This window comes from Gorilla gorilla, chromosome 3 (assembly GCF_029281585.2).
Source record: "Gorilla gorilla gorilla isolate KB3781 chromosome 3, NHGRI_mGorGor1-v2.1_pri, whole genome shotgun sequence".
In the NCBI taxonomy this organism is placed as follows: Eukaryota; Metazoa; Chordata; class Mammalia; order Primates; family Hominidae; genus Gorilla; species Gorilla gorilla.
The window spans coordinates 194,390,922-194,410,900 of NC_073227.2; the positions used below are offsets into that span (position 1 = coordinate 194,390,922).

General features: G+C 39.3%; 1 pseudogene; it reads right to left on the reverse strand.

Moving 5' to 3' along the window:
* Positions 1-506: 506 nt before the first annotated feature.
* On the reverse strand, positions 507-1,446 carry LOC109026675 (large ribosomal subunit protein uL18-like; annotated as a pseudogene).
* Positions 1,447-19,979: the final 18,533 nt, after the last annotated feature.

Consider the following 19,979-nt stretch of genomic DNA (forward strand, 5'->3'; position numbering starts at 1 on the left):
AGTGATTGGATCACCAGTGGGGCGGGCTTCCCCTTTGCTGTTCTCGTGATAGTGAGTTCTCATGAGATCTGTTTGTTTAAAAGTGTGTAACACTTCCCCCTTCATTCTCTTTCTTCTTCTCTGGCCATATAAGACATGCCTGCTTCCCTTTCACCTTCTGCCATGGTTTTAAGTTTCCTGAGGCCTCCCAGTCATGCTTCCTGTATAGCCTGCAGAACTGTGACTCAATCAAACCTCTTTTCTTAATAAATTTCCCAGTCCTAGGTAGTTCCTTGTAGCGATTTGAGAACAGACTAATACAATGTCTAATTTAACTAATTTGAGAACCTACTAGTGTTAGTAGTGGCTGAGGCTCTCACCTCCTTCAAGGCTTTGCTGAATTCCACTCTATCACTGACACTTATCCTGAGCACCTAATTTAATTCTGCAGTGTACTTCTCCAGCTCTACCTCTTCCATCTTTTTTTCTGTTCATAAGTTTATTGTCTTTATCTGAAAAATCCTCATAGAAAATTGTTTGGTTTAGCTCTCGGCAGCCCGCTCCTGAGCTCTGAGGGAGCTTGCCTTCTCTTGAGCTACCCAGTCTTTCTTCTGAGCAAGGGACATTTTGGGACAGTTCCACCTCTTCTTTTTAATTTCTTTCTTGGGCTTCTTTTCATAGACTGGATTCTCTCGTACAGCAGCATGAGCTTTCTTATACATCTCCTCCATCATGTCTGGAGTTACGCTGTTCTTTATGTATTGAGAGAACTGTTTTTTGTAAGCATTTTCATCTTCTTCTATTAAGTAGCGCAGGTCATCTGCAAACTTCTGGCCCATGATGTGCTTCCGGTGTACTTCTGCATTAAATTCCTTGTTTTCAGAATCATAACCAAGGATTCATTTGGTACTGTGAGGGATAGACAAACCAAGGAATCGTTTGCTACTGTGAGGGTTAGACAAACCTCCATCCACAGCTCCCTTCGGGGCGCCAAACACTTTATTGCCAGTGGTAGTTCTGGGGAAGGCCTGCAACCAAATAGCAGGTAAAGGCACCTGGCTGACCATCAATGCTTTCCACATTTTATTCATTGCCAGTCACCTCCACTTGGCCTTCATAGATCTTGTCCATGCCTAACCTGTTGAGAAGCCTGCGGGCCAGCGGCAGGCCAGTACAATACGCTGCAGCATAATTTGTCAGGCCGGCCTTCACACCATATTTTGTGCAGACTATCATAGACCCCTCTATACAGGCATAAGCAACCTGACAAATATCTCTATCATCCTGTATTTGGGTGTGTTGTATTTATTTTTATACTGTATCACCAAGCATTTCTGAGCATAGTAATCAGTTTTACCCTTTCGTCACCTTCTAAATTTCACTTGGTATCTCTTAAAGTAGGCCTTATTCTTAACAACTTTAACAAACCCCATCCTGCAAAACAGAGACCCACATCCGTGGCTCAACAGAGACCTGCAGGCCCGGCCCTGGTGGGGGAAAAGGGCCCTTTTCTGTACTTTTGATTCCCTTTACCTTGATCTACTTTTTTCTCTTTTTGAAAGCACCTATTGCCTTCTAAAATACTCTACTATGAACTTACTTATAATGTTTATAGTTTAAATGTCTCTCTTGCTGAATTTTAAGAGGGAAAGGGTCTTGTGTGTTTTGTTTACTGCAATCTTTTAAAAATGCTTGGCACATAGTAGGTGCTGAGAAATATATTTTTAATAAATGAAAACACTTCTGAAAGAATGGTAGCTGTTGTATTTTGGTAACATGACCAGTAGAGGTCACAGATGAGTTCTTTAATTATCTTGGAGCTACAACTACTGTGTCTGTTTATACAAGGATCTATTCATTCTAGATGTCTTGGTGATCAGTGTGGATTACCGCACGAACAATTTGGCGGTAGTGATTAGCGTTGATCGTGAAAACTGCACATTAATGATGCCTCAGATTGGCTTCCCCTTCATATACGACTTAGTCTTGGGAGCCAAGCAGAAAAAAAAAAAAGAAAAGCAAATAGAAAACAGGATGCAAGTTAGGGCAGAAAGTGTTGGCTTCAAGGCTATGTCTGTCCCTATAAATTGCTTGTAAATGAAAGTTAAATTTAAATAACCAGAGAAGATAGTAGAATGCTTATTGTCAATTGCAAGCTATTTGTTTAGATTAATAATACCTCCTCCCCAAAGTCTGTGTGAGTGTGTGAGGTAGGGCAGGGGAGGAGTATATACTGATAAAGCCTATTAATACCAGGACACTTGACTGGCTTTTTCCTCTTCCCTTTTACCACAGAAAAACAGCAGACCACAAATCATAAGCCATGATTCTGCCTGAGTGTGGTTTATTCTCTCTGGCTTGATAGCTCGTGCCTAAATGTCATGGTATGTAACCACAGATATGGAGGTATAAAGGAATGATGACTTTGGATCAGAAGTGAATACTTTTCTTTTGATTGCATATGGATTTTGATAGATTGATTAGTTCAAGGATAAACATTTGAGAAGGAAGAAAATGTACTTTATTGATTGCCCCCCACACATCAGGCACTGTGATAGCTACTTTTCCATCTTATCTCACTCCTTGAAGTGAACAATGTCAAAGATAGCATCTAGAACTTAGTAGAAGCTCAATAAATTGTCGAATGAGTCAGTGAACAGTAAATGACTCTTAGGAAGAAGCATCTGTTTCTCTGTTTTGGTTTAGTTTGTTTGGGGGGGGGTTGATTTGTTGCTTTTTTTAATGTTTATGTTCAGTGTTTTATATTGATTACAGGCATCCATCTCCTGGGTCTGAAAAGTAAATAGAATGTGGTCCCTGTCACAAGACACTGAAAGGTGGGCCTGGATGGAGAGCTAGGACGAGGGGATGTTAATTCTGGTCCTGCTCTGAAAATTAGCCATTCCCTTTGATTATATATGATAAATCATTACATAATTCCTACCTTTTCTACTTCACAACATGTCATGAGATAAATGTAAGATGCCATATTTGAAAGGTTATTGAGTTTTTAAATGGGAAAGTTAGTCAATAAATGGGAATTTAATGAAAAGTTTTCTGTGAGGCCTATTGTGGAAGAAGTAAGACTAAAGCACAAACTCAACCGTGTATCACACATTGCTGGCCTTGTATAAATGCATGGATGAACAAAACAGAACAATGATTTCAATATCGCACACTACTTGCTCGGTGCCGCCTTAATGGAGGATGTGGATTTCCAGACTGAAGAACTCCATTGTGTTGGAATATTAGAGATAATGTTTTTTTTGAGCTTGGGGTTGGTAAAGGGCCAGAGACCTTAGTTCTTACACTATTCTGAGGATTGTCACCAGATAAATGCAAGGGTAGATTCTCTTACGGGATGATGTAGAAAGAGAATATGCCAGCTTTTCAAAAATATCTTTAGTATGGGGCAGGTAGGGTGGGAGGATGGGGAAGATCACTGTTGAAAGACTTTCCTCTAAAAGATTATGGAAGTTCATTCTCACACTAACAGAAGTAAAATAGGATTTCTTTCTTCCTCTCCTTTTTGTTTTCTTCCTCGATAGCACTTAGAGCTTTAGTTGGCTGTCAGACACATAATATATAAATTGCAAGCATGATCATCACACAGAATGTAAAGATGCCAAGTGCGCATGAACAAATTAGAGGTTTCTTAGTCAAATCCAAGCAAATATGTACCTGATAATGGCTTTGGCGGAAACATATTTTTATATTTTATAGCATGTTCACATTTGCCAGTGGTTAGCAAAGATTAAGCTTGCCAAACTTTAATGTGGTACAAATGCCATGTTCAAGGCAAAGTAAGTGGACTGTTACAGGATCTGGCAAATCAAAAACATTATCAACAGCTGTGGTTTCCGAAGGTTTTGTGAGACTGGAATAATAAAGTTGTGTGCATTTTAAGTGGTTATTAATTTTCCCATTGTTTTTTAAAAATATAACTTATGATCATGAGTAGCTTCACATGGTATTATAGTTATAATCAACTTTTGATTAGATGTGATAATGGCCAGAAGGCAAAAATTAATTAGGTCCCTAATTATTTAATTAAGGATTTATAGAGTGACTTCTATATTCAGGGTCATGTATTTGTTACTAATTGTAGCCACTCACTTCACATCCCTTCCCATCCTTACTTTTGCCAGAATTGTAATAAGTGTTCATTTGAATTTCACCTATTTCCATTGATCATTACTAGCGGACACATCTTTAGATGTGAAAAAGTCAAAAGGAAGGATAATGAAGAAAAACAGTGATTCTAAATTGTTAAACAAGAGACATTTGTATAGTGGAATTTAGTGTTATGATTCTATCTGATGTTAAAAACCATTTGAAAAGGGACAGGAGATTAACATTTTGTCTAATCTAGCAACTTGAATTGAAAAAGTTTTATCATGACTATGACCATATATGATACCAATCATTATCAGTATCTTGGCTTTTCAGTTTATATTTTAATTGCTATAATTATAATGCTGGACAATTAAAAATTACCTTTTCAATAAAGCTGGAAACAAAAGGAAAAAATTATCTATCAGAGATGATCTAAATTCACATTTTCTCTGTAGAGTCTTGGAATTTACTGTTTTATAAAAAGCAGTCTCCAAGGATTATGTTTTCTCTTTGGATGGGTGTTGGTTTCAGCTAACCTCAAGGAGACTTCAGTGATTCACGATTCACCTGGTTTTCTCCATAAAATAATTGGGAAGAAACTGCTATGAACCTCATGACATTAAATTGGTTAAGAAAAAAAATCTTAACTATTAATATACTAAGTGTACATTTTCTTAAAAAAGTGACTTTGTTAGTTTCAAATATTTTTAATAACACACTTAATGCTTATAGAGTTGATTTATGACCAACAGTGTTGCTTAGTAAATGTCTTTTGAAGATGTTTTTAATGCAAACATAAGGCTTCATCTAAGATACACAAATCTAAGTTCATACATGGACTAGCTCTTCAAGTCATTATTGTTTTTCTAGAGGCCAAAAAACTTAGTTGGACCTATAGATATTTTTATTGAAATGAAACAGTATTACCAAGAAAAATTGCTTTACCATTTCAGTACTTTATCCAGTCTTCCCTAATCAGTTTAGCACATTCACTTGCATGGTTGATAAAGACAGCGTTTGCTAAAAAAGTTAAAATGAAGGTAATCTGGAGAAATTATTCTAAATTTGAAATTTATTTTAAATTATTAATAATAAGAAAACCTTATATTTGTATCCTGATTGTGAATACAATACTTTCATATACTATAATTCTCTTTTTTGGTCTTTTATCTCTTTTATTTTTAATTTTTTAAAATTTTTTCCTTATAGCATTTTGTTGTGACTGTAATACCTCTGATGGAACCTGTCTTAGTTCATTTTCTGGTGCTACAACAGAGTATTACAGACTGGGTAGTTTATAAAGAAAAGATGTTTATTTGGCTTATGGTTCTGGAGTCAGGGAAGTCCAAAGGCGTAGTACTAGTGTCTGCTCAGCCATTGATGAGGGCCTCCTTGTCGTGTCATCCCATGGCAGAAAGCAGAAAGGCAAGTGACAAATGCAAGAGAAAGAGAAAGAATAGAAAATAACTTACCCTTTCATCAGGAGCACACTCCCATGATAACTAACCCACTCCCACAACAACAGCATAAATTTATTCATGAAGGCAGAGCCTTCAGGACCTAATTGTCTCTTAAAGGTCCCACTTGTCAATACTGTTATAATGGCAATTAAATTTCAACATGATTTTGGAGGGGACAGTCAAACCATATCAGAACCTTAATATACAGCTCATATTGAGGGAAGTTTTTAGGGAAAAACTTGAGCAGACCACAAAAACTTCAGATACATAAGGACAACCTAAATGGCTTATTTAGCCATGCTCTGTGGTGCTTCATACTATTAGCATTTAGCTATTTGGTTTACTCTAATTTCTTAACAAAATAGAAATTGTATTTATTCTCAAAATGGCAAAACTATGATATAAGAATTTACAAGGCAACAATTCAGCCTGTTACAAATAATTAATTCCATTGTGTGTCAACATGTCACTTAGAAATAAAAAATACTATTAGCTGTTTCTTCTAACCCACAGTAGCCTTATTAAAAGCAGATGATATAAACCTTGGATACATGAGGCCAGGATGCATTTGACTGGCGCAGATCATTGCTCTAAAGAGCAACTGATGCAGGACTACCTTCTGGACCATACTATATGCAAGGCCATTTTCTACTATACTGTGCTTAAGAAATGTATGAAGCTAGGCTGGGCGCGGTGGCTCACGCTTGTATCCCAGAACTTTGGGAGGCCAAGGTTGGTGGATCTCCTGAGATCGGGAGTTAGAGATCAGCCTGGCCAACATGGTGAAACTCCATCTCTACTAAAAATACAAGAATTAGCTGGGCATAGTGGCATGGGCCTGTAATCCCAGCTACTCGGGAGGCTGAGACAGGATAATTGCTTGAACCTGGGAGACAGAGGTTGTGGCAAGCCGAGGTCGCGCCAGCTTGGGTGACAGAGTGAGACTCCATCTTAAAATAAAATAAAATAAAATAAAATAAAATAAAATAAAACAAAATAAATGTGTGAAGCCCATATCATGTTGAATGACTTTGTAAACCAAAGCACAATAAGATGCTGTGTAGAAATTGTCAGCCATCATTTATTTCTGCCAACTTTCCAAGTTCCTATGCCAATCATTGGGAAAAAGATTACATATACACTTTATGACTTCTTAACTGACAGGAATATGCTGGTGTGGAAATACTTTCATGGTTCTGTAACATCATTGGAAAAATTTAAGGCTGAGTAATCCATAAGTAAAAGTGCATTTTCACAGGGCAAAAAAGGCAGAGTTACCAGTAAGTTGTCAATTTCATGACCACCGTTTTGCCTTTTTAATTTGGGTTTAGGACATTCTTTTCATTTTCCAAAAGACTTCACATTACTAATTAGAAGGATTTTGCCATAAACTCAGAAGGCAAAGCTGTTCAAAAAGATCACTGTATGCTTTTCTTGAGTTTGAGTCAACAGCAAGGAATTTTCTGGTCCTTTTAATTGGTAGCTGGCTTTCCAGTAGTTTTCCAATGCAGTAAACCTAATTCACCCCAGTTATTTTAAAAGATATCCACTCTGTGTCTCTCACACATATACTAGATCTCTTCCTATGTTCCCTAGGGGGCAGGTATGATGGACTACTGTATTTCCAGGCCTATAGTTCTTTGTGCTGTTAGAGCTCTGTATTCTTTTAGTCCACTGGCCCAGGGCCCAATGAGACTCTCTGATCAGCATGAGGGCTGGATTCTGAACATTCGTTCCTGACACCAGAATGCCTCATCAATCTTTTATCCAACAGGAGCCTTGCCAGTGCCAATTCACTCATGGAAAAATATTAGCTCATTTCTTCTATTCTTGTCTACTGCATTCTTCTCCCTCCCCTGCTCCCATATCTCCAGGGACCTGAGAGGGTGTTCCACTGATTGCTATAATGATAGTAATAGGCAATATTTATTGAGCACTTACAATGGGCCAGACAATCCAAGAACTCCACACATTGAGCAAGAATGCTTCCTTAGGCCTAGCTGTCAACACTCCCACTGCCACTTCTGTGCCATCATGCCCATGCCATGGGGGGCTGAGGCCCCAAGCTAACAGTTCTCCTGGGGTAAGTTTGCCAGACTTCACAAATATAAATATAGGAAGTCCAGTTACATTTGAATTTCAGAGAAACAGTGGAAAAAATGTATGTCCCAAATATTGAATGGGACATACTTATAATAAAAATTATTTATGTTTACTTGAAATTCAAATTTTATTGGGCTTCCTGTTGTTTACCTTGCAGCCCTGTTTGGTACTGTCTGTACTACATCTGTAGAAGTGAGCCACAAACCCCAATGTGCCCAGGTTTCTCCTCATTCATCTGGATGTTTGAGGTTGGGTCCCAGGAAATGAAGCAGAGAAAAAAAACCACTGGTGTCTGATTTCCTCTTCTCCTCCCCTCCCCGACTTCTTGCACTTTCGACTCCGTCCACCACATATCTGCATCCCTACTCCAGGTGTAAGTAGATGCCCAGTATACATAAAATCTGTGATCTAGTTAGCCAGTCCTATTTACTTTTATTTTATTGAGACAGGGTCTTGCTCTGTTGCCCAGGCTGGAGTGCAGTGGCACAATCATGGCTCAATGCAGCCTCAACTGCCTAGGCTCAAGCGATCCTCCCACCTCAGCCTCTCTAGTAGCTGGGAGTACATGTGTGCTCCTCCACACCCAGCTAACTTTTAAAAAATTAGTACTTGTGGAGACAAGTTCTCACTGTGTTTGCCATGCTGGTCTTGAACTACTGGGCTCAAGCAGTCCTTCTGCCTTGGCCTCCTAAAGTGCTGGGATTACAGATGTGAGGCACCTCACCTGGCGTCAAGAATTATTTTCTTGCTGTTGATTTGGAAAGCTTATTTGGATGCCAGAAACTAAATATTAACTCTCTAAATAACTTTGCATTCCTGTTGCTTTACTTTGATCTCTCCCTGGTACCCTTGCAGATCAATGGCTCTCTGGGTAATAAGATACCAAGAAATGCAAAAGAGAAATGCATACTGATGTATTTGTGAGGAGGAGGATTTTGCAAATTAAATTATATGCATGTTTTAGCATTGTCTGTCTTCCCCTTTTTTACCACCCTAATCTAGAATTTAATCTTCATGAGCATATAGACCCTAACCTGGGAATGCTAAAACAGGGCCAGGCACTGCCTAGTAAAAATGTGTTGAGTGACTTTTCCAGTGAGGAAAATGAGACTTAGGAGGTTAGTTTGCCCCATTTGCACCCCAGAGCTGGGCTTCACATGTTGATCTGACTAATTCGTGAGCCCTGGCACATCACTGGTATGTATTTCTGCTTATCTGCTGTCTAGCAGTTCATACAGTTTGTGTGTGGTATGTTTTTCCTCTTGAAGTTTGGTTTCAATGTGGAAAAAGCAAAAACAAGAAATGCATTTCTTCTTTAGCTCAACAAAAGCGATTTTTCAACACTAGCAACAAAAGGTAAAGGAAAAACTGAAGAAAAAAGAAAAGAATCTCAAAAGCATAGAACCATCATGTTTATAAAATACTGCTTTCTAATTGTACAATGACCAAAGATCTTTTTATTCTGCATCTTGTCTGAGAGTCCAATGCGAATGCCGTGATCTTGAGATAATAATTTCTTGCATAGGGCCACACATAGCCTATGGGAAGAGGCACCTTTTGCTGGTCAGACATGGTGCAGCTCCATGGCACACAGCCTGGTAGGAGGAGCACAGACTGAATCTTAGCTTCACTTGCTGCTTTGGCCAGGCACCCTCATGGACTGGACAGCCCACACCTCTATAAGTAATGGCTTTTCTTGGCATATCTGGCCCTCCTTCTCTGAGGTAGTGGGAGTTAGGACTCTAACATATGTTTTTGCTGGGGACACAATTCAACTTATAGCAGGTTGCTAAAAGAGTTAAGTATGGTAACTTATATGAAACACCAAAAAGAAATCCTGGAATATAAGAACTACTTAATAATTAGCAGATATTATAGTTATTAATGATTTGTCCTCTGCTCTTTTGGAATGGTTACTTTGGGATTAAATGGACATATGTATAGATGACCTATGCATATGTATAAATAAAAGTGTGTAAATTTCAGAAAATGTTAGACACAAGAATCAATTATTGAAGATCAAAGAAAGACTTTATGCATATGTTTGGGGTGGAGGGGTGGAACAGAGCAGGGATACAGGATAGACGGTGAATACGTGTGATAGAATGTGTCCAGATTGACTGATTTTGGGTTAACACTCCATTTAACTTCACTTTGGAAACAGGTCAAAGGGAGACAGAAAGGGAATCACACTTTACCCCTCAGCAATATAATTCATGTCAGAAATAGAACTTTTTTCTTTGATTTTGGTGACAGAAAAACTCAAACTATAATTATTCAACAAACAGCATTGCTGGGGAAACATTTACTGGAGTAACAGTTTGAAGCCTCTGTGGGGTTTAAAATGGTACACTTTCTGTGGCACCTTAGGCTTCCATGTGTTATTTGAAGAGAAATTCTCACTGTTAATGTAACCAGAGAGAAGAAAATTATATTTGTTAGGTCATGAAGAGAGACATATTATTTGATCTTGAACTCTTCCCTTCAGGACATCCTTCATGGAGGCTGTACACCTAAGACAATGAAATAGAATGCATGAAAAAGAGGGGAGCCTTCAATAACAGGAGGGTTGTTTGTAAGAATCTGATCTCCATTAAGAATAGGGCCAGAGGAAATACATTTGAATTGCAGAAGGAAGAATTTAGGCTAGATCCAAATGCTCTCTGACTGCATGGGTAACCAGTGAAATAGGTGCCCACCGTCTATTATGTGGTGGATGTAACCAGTACATTAGATGTAAAATAGAGGCTAAACAATACCTTTTTAAGGGAGATCTGTAAAATTTTGATAGAAATAGCATTGCTAAAATTCAAAACTCATAAGGTCTTCTGAATATTCTAACCAACATGTAAATTTGCATTCCCTTACTCACTTTTCCAATATCACTCTTAATTTTTTTCTAAATAATCCCTCTAATTATTATTACTCAATTCAATAAAATAATATACTTTTAAAAAAGGTATTGTTGGGTTTGACAAAATTGATCAAATTGAAAGTTAATTTTGGTGTTGTAAAGACATGATCTTGTAATGTTCCCACTCAAAGATGTCTATTAAAGTCATACCAAAGAAAAATAGAAAATGGAAAGAAGAATTCCAAATATTAGAATTAAGGTCTAAATCCTGATTTCCCCAGGGACAGCTGGATTTCTTTGAGAATGAGTTGTTCCATTCTTTTTATTTTTGCAAAACTGATTTCAAGGAACCTTTCTAGTAAGAAACCATTCTTGTTTTGTTTTGGAGGGTATGAGAAAAAAATTTTTTTTTTTTTGAGACAAAGTCTTGTTCTGTCACCCAGGTTGGAGTGCAGTGGTGCCATCATAGCTTATCATAACTTCAAACTTTCAAACTCTTGGGCTCAAGCAATCCTCTCACTTTAGCCTCCTAAATAGTTGGGACGATAGGCCCATACCACCATGCCTGGCTAATTTTATTTTATTTTTTATGTAGAGACAGGGTCTTGCTATGTTGCACAGCCTGGTCTCAAACTCCTGGCATCAAGTGATCTTCCTACCTTAGCTTCCCAAAGCTTGTGATTATAGGAATGAGCCACTGAACCCATCCTGAGAAAATTTGGAACCATGTTCGTGAGGGGTGAGCAGAAGGAGGAGCTGCTCTCTCCATATGGATTGTATTGTCGATTGAGACAGGCACATAATTGCACAAATTTTCTTTTCACTTTGCCTAAGAAGACATTTTCAATGTAAGTCTATAAGGAATCAAACATGGTTATCAAACCAGTCCACTTCCAGAAGAGACTCCATATCCAAAGGAATCCTGACATATAATAAGAACAAAAATGTTCAAAGTATAACATTAGCCTTGATTTCTAGCAATGTTGCTAAGTTCATCTGAAAGCTCTCTTACTATAAATCACTTAGATAAGCTAAAATATAATAAGCATGCTTTTAAATGCTACAAAGAAAGTAAGGAAAATACCCTGCAAACTGATCTTTTGATGGCTATGGGTTTATTTTTTTGTCAGTATAATTAACAATGGGTTTGGATTTTAATGGCCATGAAAGTACAGGAGACAAATCTTTGGGCCCATGAAAGGCAGAAATTTAGGCCTAAGACCCTTAAATAAAGAACTTTTGAATTACTGTAGATCTGTGAAGCGGGAGAACTGAAAATGTTTATCTTCTCCCAGTAGGAGACAAACTTGTGTGCTTGGCCTGATCTACTAGGAAAAGAGGAAGCAAAGGAAAATCCTGAGGATATTAGAAAACCTGAACCCTAGGCTGCTCTCACTCAGGTTTAGGGTTTGAGTTTTTACTATCTGGATGACACCTAGGTTCTCCACAAAATAATGTAAAAAGCATTCTCAGGTTGATAACAATACTGGTGCTCCCTAATATGAGTGACTAAAAGCCTTCTCTAGGAAGACCTGTTTTCAACCTAGGTTGCACAGGAGTCCTATAGGTAATGTGCCACCCAACATGAATTCACAATTCTAAATTACAAAATACAGGAAAGGCAGGGCATGCTGGCATATGCCTGTAATCCCAGCACTTTAGGAGGCCCAGGCAGGAGGATCACTTGAGCCCAGGAGTTTGAGACCTGCCTGGGCAACATGCTGAAACATGTAGAGACAGCAACATGCTGTCTCCACAAAAAATGCAAAAATTAGCCAGGTATGGTGGCATGCAGCTGTAGTCCCAGCTACTTGGGAGGCTGAAGTGAGAGAATCACCTAAGCCTGGGAGGTAGATGCTATGGTAAGCCATGATCATGCCACTGTACTCCAGCCTGGGTGACAGAGTGAGACCCTGTCTCAAAAAAAAAAAAAAAAAAAAAAAAAAAAGAGAGAGAGAGGAGAGAAAATACAGGGAAAAACAATCTATAGTCATCAGAAAAAATAGCCACTATAATTAGATCCTCATTTAGAAAGAGACTAGAAAATAAGTATGTTTACAAAGATGAAAATAATAGACAGTGGGGACTCCAAAAGGGCAAGAGTTGAAAAACTTCCTAAACTACCTAGTGGGTACAATGTTCATGATTTGGATGATGGGTTCAGTAGAAGCCCAAACCCCAGCATGATGCAGTACCCCCGTGTGACAAGCTTGCACATGTACCACTGGAATCTAAAATAATTTTTGAAAAGAAAAGAAGTATGTTTAAAATTGTTAAAGAGAAAAGGCAAACAGAGTTCTGCTGATGGGCAAAGGGGTACTGCATGTTATTTGAGGGACCACTTCCTGTGGCATAGGCTGGGGTTCAAGCAGGGGAACTGAGCATGGGAGTGGGCAGGGCTCCTGGCCTTTGACTGTGGACCAGCGGGCAAAGGGAAGTTTCAGTCTGTACTCCAACTGAAAGTGAGTTTGGAAAGCAGACTGATTAATTCCAAAAGGGGAGAAACAGCAAGAACCCAATGAAAGTGAAGCATGACAAACCCAGTGAATTTAGAAGGTGGAAGATGTGGTGTGTACTCTAAGGCAAAAATACACAAATATAAGTACCTGTTTATAAGTCACCTTTAGAGAAGTCTGTGATTGGAAGCTTGCTGGGGCAATAGTCAGAGGTATTGCTTTGCCTGTAAAGTGAAGCCAGATCCAATAAAAGAGACTATGCTGGGGCATTAATAGCAAATTTCAATGCCTTGAACTATAGATAGTTAACTAGAGTTGGTTTCTCTCATTCCTGCCCCAGGAATGTCTGCCCTTTGTTATGTGAGTATAAGACGCAAAACTTCCAGGGTCTTCTGTCTGATCATCTTCCCAATGAATGGGACAGAAAGTTTCTTAGCACTAGAATTGGGCCTTGATGTTTTATCATAGTATGAATTAGTGTCATGCCAGGTCTGTAGGTAATACATCACCATGCAAGGAGGTGTGTTGAAGACATGTGATGGTTACTTTCATCTACATTCAACTGTTTGGAACTTTTTGGTACCTGTTTTTTGATAAGGAATGGAATAGTCAATTAAATAAATAAAATCAATTCAAACTGTTTGCTTAAGAAACTTCCAGATTTCCAGACAGGAATCACTTGTCTTCATGGACAAAATCCAACTTAGAGGTAAAATCCAGATTAGCATAACTTGATGAGGATCCATATAGTGGTTGCACATTGTGATGTTGTCAAATGAAGCATTCTAGTTGAGTAGGAAGAATTTAGAGCCAGTATCATGGGATCTGGAAAATCAGCCAGCAGTAATTTTTCCCTCCCTCCCTCTTTCTATCTACTTTACAGGTCCTTCTTTCCTTTCTTCCTTCTTTCCTTCCTTCCTTATGCCCTTTCTTTCTTCCTTCCTTCCTCCCTCCCTCCCTCCTTCCCTTCCTTCCTTCCTTCCTCCCTCTTTCATGTTTCCTGACATCTATAAAAGGGAGATTCCTCCTCCTCTTCCTCCCCTTACTCCTCCTTCTCCTCCCTCTCCTCCCTTCCTTCTCCTCCTTCTTCCTCCTCTCCTCTCTCTCCCCACTCCCTCCATCCCGGTCATTCCTTTTCTCTCAGTATCTGTCTTTGTGGATAACTCTTTCTACCCACTTTCTACCCATTCGCCTGTATCTGCTGAATGCTGGCCTCAGCCCCTGTGTCTACATGACCTTCCAGCCCAGCTCCCCAGAGTTTACCGTGTGCCACACTCTAGGTTTCGGTTCTGTCAGGTGCCTCCTCCGTCTGAGGCAGGCATGGAGGGAGTGGAAACTAGCCATAGTCCTAAAATGTATATAAAGGGAGAGAGTAGAGTTTCTTTTTACCTTCTTGAGTAGAAATACAGCCACTCTTTGCCCTGCAGGATAATTTTCAAGCTACCCTATATGTTTAAGGCAGCTGGGCATCTCAGAGTGCTGTGTGATTTATTTGTACAGATTCACGTAACACTACCCTGTTCTCTTAGATTTGGTTGAAGCTGGTGGTCTTTGTTATAGCTTGTGGTTCATGATTTATCTGAGGATTACATGAGGAATTTTTTCTCTAATGGTGTGGTAAAGGGCAGAGGAGGATCTCCTTTTTACAGATATCAGAAAGCATGAGAAAAATAGAATTGGATTTAATGCTTTGCAGATATTCTGTTTTTCTTCCCAATTATTTGATTTCACTTATATACATATTCTTTTCTCTTTTTCCTAGCTTTAGAAGCAAACCAACAAAAGCAGTAGGGACTTTAGTAACTTTTTTTTACAGCAGCATTTAGAACAGTTTGCATGTTCTGAGGAATATTATATGTGTGTGTGGGGGAAAGGAATTCATACTTAATAAATTTTAGAAATAATTAAAATAAAGCAGGTTCCTTTACTGCAAGACTTCTCTGATCCTTTAATATACTAATAGACTTTGTAATACTCCAAATTATAAAGATAGTTCTCCCAAACTTATTTGACCTTCCAAAAAACATAGTCATGAAAACAGAAGCTTTTAAGCTTGTTGTGTTTACCAATGCAAGTTCTGCTGCTCTTCTGACCCAAGAGATTGTCTGATCCTGTGCTGGATTAATCTCAGTGACATAGCCCGCCCTGTACACTCTGCTGTGTGATGCAGGGGCCAAGACTCTGAAAAATGCATTTCGCTCTGGTCGGTGAGCTTCCTCTTAGGATGCCCTATAGGGACTCTGGACTGCAGGAGGAGGGATGGGGATTTTCCTTCTTCCTGTTTGCTTGCTGTTTCTAGGTGTCACCCTATTAGTGGCCTTTCTCTGGGCAGCACTAGTCATCTTCTGTCTTCAGCTTCTTTCCTTGCTCTTAGAACCTCACTGCAATCTGTCTGAAGGAGCAGTGGCCTCCAGCTAGTGCCTCTGTCGGAGGTCAGAGCCCCAGATCCAGGAAACCTGTCCTACAAGCTCCTGATGTATCAGGAATGACTTGGCAGTGGGCCCACCTCAAGACATGGGTCCCTACTCTATGAGGCTCTCATCCAACTTACAGTTCAGGAAACTCCAACCTCTTCCCTAAGAGTGGTAGTTGCTTCTTACTTATCTCTGTTATCTTAGTGCCTCTTTTTGCTTTTTAGCCTTTCAACATCTGTAATAAACTTCCCATATCAAATTCCCTCTGTTAAAATACCTAGTGTGGTGTCCATTTTCTCGACCGGACCTCGATGGAAAAGAATGCAGTCCTCCAAGGGAGTGGCTCTGAGATGGGGCGAGGGTGGGAGGGTGGGTAGAGGAGACAGGGGAGGAGAAGCCTTGAATTCTTTCCTTGAATCTAAAGCAGTGTTTTTCAAGTGTTAGAAATTTAAGGAACTCTGTTCATGTCCTTCGCCCACTTTTTGATGGGGTTGTTTGTTTTTTTCTTGTAAATTTGTTTGAGTTCATTGTAGATTCTGGATATTAGCCCTTTGTCAGATGAGTAGGTTGCGAAAATTCTCTCCCATGTTGTAGGTTGCCTGTTCACTCTGATGGTAGTTTCTTTTGCTGTGCAGAAGCTCTTTAGTTTAATTAGATCCCATTTGTCAATTTTGTCTTTTGTTGCCATTGCTTTTGGTGTTTTGGACATGAAGTCCTTGCCCACGCCTATGTCCTGAATGGTAATGCCTAGGTTTTCTTCTAGGGTTTTTATGCTTTTAGGTCTAACGTTTAAATCTTTAATCCATCTTGAATTGATTTTTGTATAAGGTGTAAGGAAGGGATCCAGTTTCAGCTTTCTACATATGGCTAGCCAGTTTTCCCAGCACCATTTATTAAATAGGGAATCCTTTCCCCATTGCATGTTTTTCTCAGGTTTGTCAAAGATCAGATAGTTGTAGGTATGCAGCGTTATTTCTGAGGGCTCTGTTCTGTTCCATTGATCTATATCTCTGTTTTGGTACCAGTACCATGCTGTTTTGGTTACTGTAGCCTTGTAGTATAGTTTGAAGTCAGGTAGTGTGATGCCTCCAGCTTTGTTCTTTTGGCTTAGGATTGACTTGGCGATGCGGGCTCTTTTTTGGTTCCATATGAACTTTAAAGTAGTTTTTTCCAATTCTGTGAAGAAAGTCATTGGTAGCTTGATGGGGATGGCATTGAATCTGTAAATGACCTTGGGCAGTATGGCCATTTTCACGATATAGACACTTCACAAAAGAAGACATTTATGCAGCCAAAAAACACATGAAAAAATGCTCATCATCACTGGCCATCAGAGAAATGCAAATCAAAACCACTATGAGATATCATCTCACACCAGTTAGAATGGCAATCATTAAAAAGTCAGGAAACAACAGGTGCTGGAGAGGATGTGGAGAAATAGGAACACTTTTACACTGTTGGTGGGACTGTAAACTAGTTCAACCATTGTGGAAGTCAGTGTGGCGATTCCTCAGGGATCTAGAACTAGAAATACCATTTGACCCAGCCATCCCATTACTGGGTATATACCCAAAGGACTATAAATCATGCTGCTATAAAGACACATGCACACGTATGTTTATTGCGGCATTATTCACAATAGCAAAGACTTGGAACCAACCCAAATGTCCAACAATGATAGACTGGATTAAGAAAATGTGGCACATATACACCATGGAATACTATGCAGCCATAAAAAATGATGAGTTCATGTCCTTTGTAGGGACATGGATGAAATTGGAAACCATCATTCTCAGTAAACTATCGCAAGAACAAAAAACCAAACACCGCATATTCTCACTCATAGGTGGGAATTGAACAATGAGATCACATGGACACAGGAAGGGGAATATCACACTCTGGGGACTGTTGTGGGGTGGGGGGAGGGGGGAGGGATAGCATTGGGAGATATACCTAATGCTAGATGACGAGTTAGTGGGTGCAGCACACCAGAATGGCACATGTATACATATGTAACTAACCTGCACAATGTGCACATGTACCCTAAAACTTAAAGTATAATAAAAAAAAAGATAAAAAAAAAAAAAAAAAAATGTTAGAAATTATCAATAGATTAAATTAAGAATACTGGCTACACATTTCTATTTTGAAGACAGTTTAATAATAGCATAAATATTTATTAAATACATTATTGAATTAAAAATTCTGTGTAATATATATAACATATATTTTTCAATCAAATTATAATAAAGCATAATAATTTAAAAAAAAAAAAAAAAAAAAAAGAAATTTAAGGAACTCAGAGGAATTTCATTTCAAAAATGTTACAATATCCCTTGAGATAATAGGATATGATCTGGGGGGTGGTAAAAAAGTAGAATTATGAATTTCTTTTTGATTTAAGGTGTTATGTTATCGCACAAGTTTAGTAAAAAGGGAACTAAGGAAATCCTTTCTCAGGCCTCTATTTGCCACAACTGTAAACCACATATTTGAAGAAAGGGGAAGGAGATCGTGTGACTTGGTAAAGTATTGGAATCAGGAGTGAAGTGCAAGCAATATGTTCTAAATGGAATTTCCAAATATACATTTTAAAATATTTGGTTTAATAAATAACTAAACTGCCAGGCATGGTGGCTCATGCCTGTAATCCTAGCACTTTGGGAGGCCTAGGCGGGTGGATTATCTGAGGTCAGGAGTTCGATACCATCCTGGCCAACATGATGAAACCCTGTATCTACTGAAAATACAAACAATTAGCCGGGTGTCATGGTGACACCTGTAATTCCAGCTACTTGGGGGGCTGAGGCAGGAGAATTGCTTGAACCTGGGAGGCGGAGGTTGCAGTGAGCCAAGATCGTGCCACAGCACTCTAGCCTGGGCAACAGAGTGAGACTCTGTCTCTAAATAAATAAATAAATATAAAAAATAACTAAATTAAGTCTCAGGTTCGTAAATATTAGTGATCATTAGAATCATCTGGGGAGCACTAAAATTCCACATTGCTGAGTTTGATCCCAGGCCCAGGGGTTCAGGCTGGGGTCTTAGTTGAGATGCTAAGATTGGGATCCTAGGAATTGATATTTTTTGAAAAACCACCTTATGTGATCAAAGAAATCCAATGATTAACAGATTTAGGATTCACTATTATATAGAATAAAAAATCTTTTAATTATAAATGCATATATATCTATGTATGTGTGTGTGTGTGTGTGTGTGTGTGTGTGTGTGTTTAAAGAACTTAGATTCAACTTCCCCTCCACCACCACTTAAAGTATGAGGAGCTAGGAGCAACACAGTGTTGACAGTCCCTATCCTGGCAGGGGGCAGTTGGGAAAACACTGGATTAGAGAAACTGAAAGACAATGGAGCTTCCCTAGGAGACTGATTTTTGAAGGGCTTTTGATCATCCTCCACCCAGTGTCAAAGCCAGTCATGAATCCTCAGAACCAAGGAGGTCCTGGCAAGTTCTGCTGTGGTTATCCGTCGGACATCCCTGTCTGGTCACTGGGGCTCCGAGGGGTGCCCTGCTCTCAGGATGCTGGGATATGAGTGTCTAAAGTGGGCCTTTCACTCATCAGTGCTTTTCTCAGGCTGTTACCTGTGTGTGAGTCTGAGATATAGTGACCAGGCAGGTGACTTCAAAACTGTCCACAGAGACTGCCAGGGGCTTGTCAGGTGAATGGAAAATGAAATAAATATAAGAACATCACCAAGGTAGGCAGCAAGAAAGAGTAGAATTTAAACTTAGACAGAGTCCATCTTTTTGCTTTGTGACTTTGAAATGAAATACAGAGCAAAGGGGAGTCTTGAGGTTTTTTAAACACTCTTGTGAAAGGGGAAAAGGGTATTTCCCTGGCACTGCTGGTGCAGGCCTGTCTTGTCGCCATGCCTCTCAAAATTAAGAAAATCAAGGACTTTCTGCTCACAGTCAGACAATAGGATGCCAAATAACACAGGATCAAGAAATATAAGAATAATGTGAATTTACAAGTTCAGTGCAACAGATACCTTTATAACTTGGTCATCACAAAGAGAAGGCAGAGAAACTGAAGCAGCCCCTGCCCCCAGTTTTGGCAGTGAAACAGCTGGAATACACTGGCACAATGATTTAACTATATTAAAATTCTTTTTAACTCAAACAACAAAATTAATTATTTCAATTAAAAGGATGAAAAAACTCCTCGTTTTCTAATTGATTCAGTCAGCCAATCGCCTGGTGGAGTCTGGTTTGGGTTATATCATTGGGTTAGTTCGTGTTACTTAGTGTTCTGGATTTGATCAGGAAATCCACCAGGCGTGTGGCTTTTCAATAGTGGAATCTTGTTGGCAGGAAAAGTCCTCAGCACAGTGGGTGATTCAAGTGCACTTTCATAATTTGCTCTTGCTTTACCCCCTTTGTTATGTCCACATTCCACACGAATCCATCACTTCTCTCTGAGTTATGTGCTGCTCAGGACTGATTCTCTTACCACCCACCCAGTCAGAGCAGCCTCTGCTTCTCAAACTCCCAGAACCTATTGTTCTGTCCCTCTCTTACCTAGTGCTGTCACTGTAGCCTTTTACCTCCAGCCGGGGGCAGGGAAATGACTCCCCA